Source organism: Capricornis sumatraensis, chromosome 2 (genome assembly GCF_032405125.1).
Source record: "Capricornis sumatraensis isolate serow.1 chromosome 2, serow.2, whole genome shotgun sequence".
Lineage (NCBI taxonomy): Eukaryota > Metazoa > Chordata > Mammalia > Artiodactyla > Bovidae > Capricornis > Capricornis sumatraensis.
The window spans coordinates 89,871,621-89,874,632 of NC_091070.1; the positions used below are offsets into that span (position 1 = coordinate 89,871,621).

At 41.9% G+C, this 3,012-nt stretch overlaps 1 pseudogene; it reads right to left on the bottom strand.

Moving 5' to 3' along the window:
- Positions 1–2,070: 2,070 nt before the first annotated feature.
- Positions 2,071–2,462, bottom strand: LOC138072640 (small ribosomal subunit protein uS8-like; annotated as a pseudogene).
- Positions 2,463–3,012: the final 550 nt, after the last annotated feature.

Below are 3,012 nucleotides of genomic sequence, written 5' to 3' on the forward strand. Positions count from 1 at the left end.
TTTTTCCAGTGGTCATGTATGGATATGAGAGTTGGACTCTAAAGAAAGCTGAGCATGGAAGAATTGATGTTTTTGAACTGTGGTGTTGGAGAAGACTATTGAGAGTCCCCTGGATGCAAGGAGATCCAATCAGTCCATCCTAAAGGAAATCAGTCCTGAATATTCATTGGAAGGACTGATGTTGAAGCTGAAACTCCAATACTTTGGCCACCTGATGCGAAGAGCAGATTCATTTGAAAAGATCCTGATGCTGGGAAAGATTGAAGGCAGGAGGAGAAAGGGATGACAGAGGATGAGATTGTTGGATGGCATCACCGACTCAAGGGGCATGAGTTTGAGTAAACTCCAGGAGTTGGTGATGAACAAGGAGGCCTGATGTGCTGCAGTCCATGGGTGGCAAAGAGTCGGACACGACTGAGTGACTGAACTTAACTGAACATGTGCGTGTCTAAAAGTAAAGTGTCAAACTACATGGGGCAAAAACTGATGGAAATGCAAGAATAGGCAAATCCACTATCATAATTGGAGACTTCAACCTCCTCTAGTTGAAATGGACAAATTCAGCAGACAGAAATTTAGGAAGACATATTGAACTCAGCAACACCATCAATCAATTAGATCTAATTTATATCCACAGTCTACTTCATCCAACAATAGCAGAATAGTATTCTTTCAAGTTAACATGAAATATCCATCAAAACCGACTATATTCTGGGCCCTGAAATATACTTTTAACAAATTTAAATGAATAGAAATTATATAGTGTCTGCTTCCAGACCCCAATAGAATTAAACTAGATATCAATAACAGAAAGATAACTGGAAAATGCCCAAATGAGTTGAGAGTAAACAACACACTTCCTAATAATGCACAAGTCAAAGAAAACATTTCAAGAAAAATTTTAAAATATTGTGAATGAAATGAAAATAAACATACAACTTAAAAAATTTGTAGGAGGCAGTAAAAGAACTGCTTAGAGGGAAATTTATAGCACTGGATATGAGAGTCTTTTGGACAGCAAGGAGATCAAACGAGGCCATCTTAAAGGAAATCATCAATCCTGAATATTCACTAGAAGGGCTGATGCTTAAGCTGAAGCTCCAATACTTTGGCCACCTGATGCAAAGAGCTGACCCACTGGAAAAGACCCCGATTCTGGGAAAGATTGAAGGCAGGAGGAGAAGATGGTGACAGAGGATGAGATGGTTGAATGGCATCATCAACACAATGGACATGACTTTGAGCAAACTCTGGGAGATAGTAAACGACAGGGACACCCAGAACGCTGCAGTCCATGGGGTTGCAGAGTTGGACAAAAGGGACAAAGCAACAACATATATTAGAAAAGAAGAAATATCTAAAATCAACAATCTGTTTACACTTTCAGTTCAGTTCAGTTCAGTCACTCAGTCGGGTCCGACTCTTTGCGACCCCGTGAATTGCAGCACGCCAGGCCTCCCTGTCCATCACCAGCTCCCGGAGTTCACTCAGACTCACGTCCATCGAGTCAGTGATGCCATTCAGCCATCTCACCCTCTGTCGTCCCCTTCTCCTCCTGCCCCCAATCCCTCTCAGCATGAGTCTTTTCCAATGAGTCAACTCTTTGCATGAAGTGACCAAAGTACTGGAGTTTCAGCTTTAGCATCATTCCTTCAAAAGAACTCCCAGGGTTGATCTCCTTCAGAATGGACTGGTTGGATCTCCTTGCAGTCCAAGGGACTCACAAGAGTCTTCTCCAACACCACAGTTCAAAAGCATCAATTCTTCGGTGCTCAGCCTTCTTCACAGTCCAACTCTCACATCCTTACATGACCACCAGAAAAACCATAGCCTTGACTAGACAGACCTTTGTTGGCAAAGTAATGTCTCTGCTTTTGAATATGCTATCTAGGTTGGTCATAACTTTCCTTCCAAGGAGTAAGCGTCTTTTAATTTCATGGCTGCAGTCACCATCTGCAGTGATTTTGGAGCCCCAAAAAATAAAGTCTGACTTTCACTTTCATCAAAAGGCTTTTATTTATTTATTTTTTTTTTGTCCTCTGAGGCATTTTATTTGTATGTATTACATCCCTAGAAAAAGAATCCAAGGATTTTCCCTCCTGTATGTTTTCGTCTTGCTTCTTCATGGTCCATGATGCCAGCTGAGGTTGTCAGTACAATGAAACCAAACTGACGGGATGGGAGCGGGTTATTCTGCCATTTTTCTAGATCTTTGAGTTGTACATCAAATCTGGGGCTGATCACTCCACACTTATTTAGCCTGCCTGTGAGGTTCACAACAATTTTCCCAGCCCTGTGATCATCAATGATTTCAAATTCGCCAATGTAACATGCTTCATCATCACTGTTAGAAACCTGACGATGACTTTGGAGCACGGCCTAATAAGGACCTGGCGTTTGCCTCTCTTCTTGGCATTGTTGATACTCTTGAGAGCATCAGCCAGGACATTCATGTGCACCATTATGGCGGCACGGAAAGGTGGCGGAAAGAGCTCAAAAGGCTTTTAGTTCCTCTTCACTTTCTGCCATAAGGGTGGTGTCATCTGCATATCTGAGGTTACTGATACTTTTCCCAGCAATCTTGATTCCAGCTTGTGCTTCATCCAGCCCACAGTTTCTCATGATGTACTCTGCATATACGTTAAATAAGCAGGGTGACAATATACAGCTTTGATGTAATCCTTTTCCTATTTGGAAACAGTCTGTTGTTCCATGTCCAGTTCTAACTGTTGCTTCCTGACCTGCATATAGGTTTCTCAAGAGGCCAGTCAGGTGGTCTGGTATTTCCATCTCTTTCACAATTTCCCACAGTTTATTGTGATCCACACAGTCAAAGGCTTTGGCATAGTCAACAAAGCAGAAATAAATGTTTTTCTGGAACTCTCTTGCTTTTTCAATGATCCAGTGGATGTTGGTAATTTGATCTCTGGTTCCTCTGCCTTTTCTAAAACCAGCTTGAACATCTGGAAGTTCACAGTTCATGTATTGCTGAAGCCTGGCTTGGAGAATTTT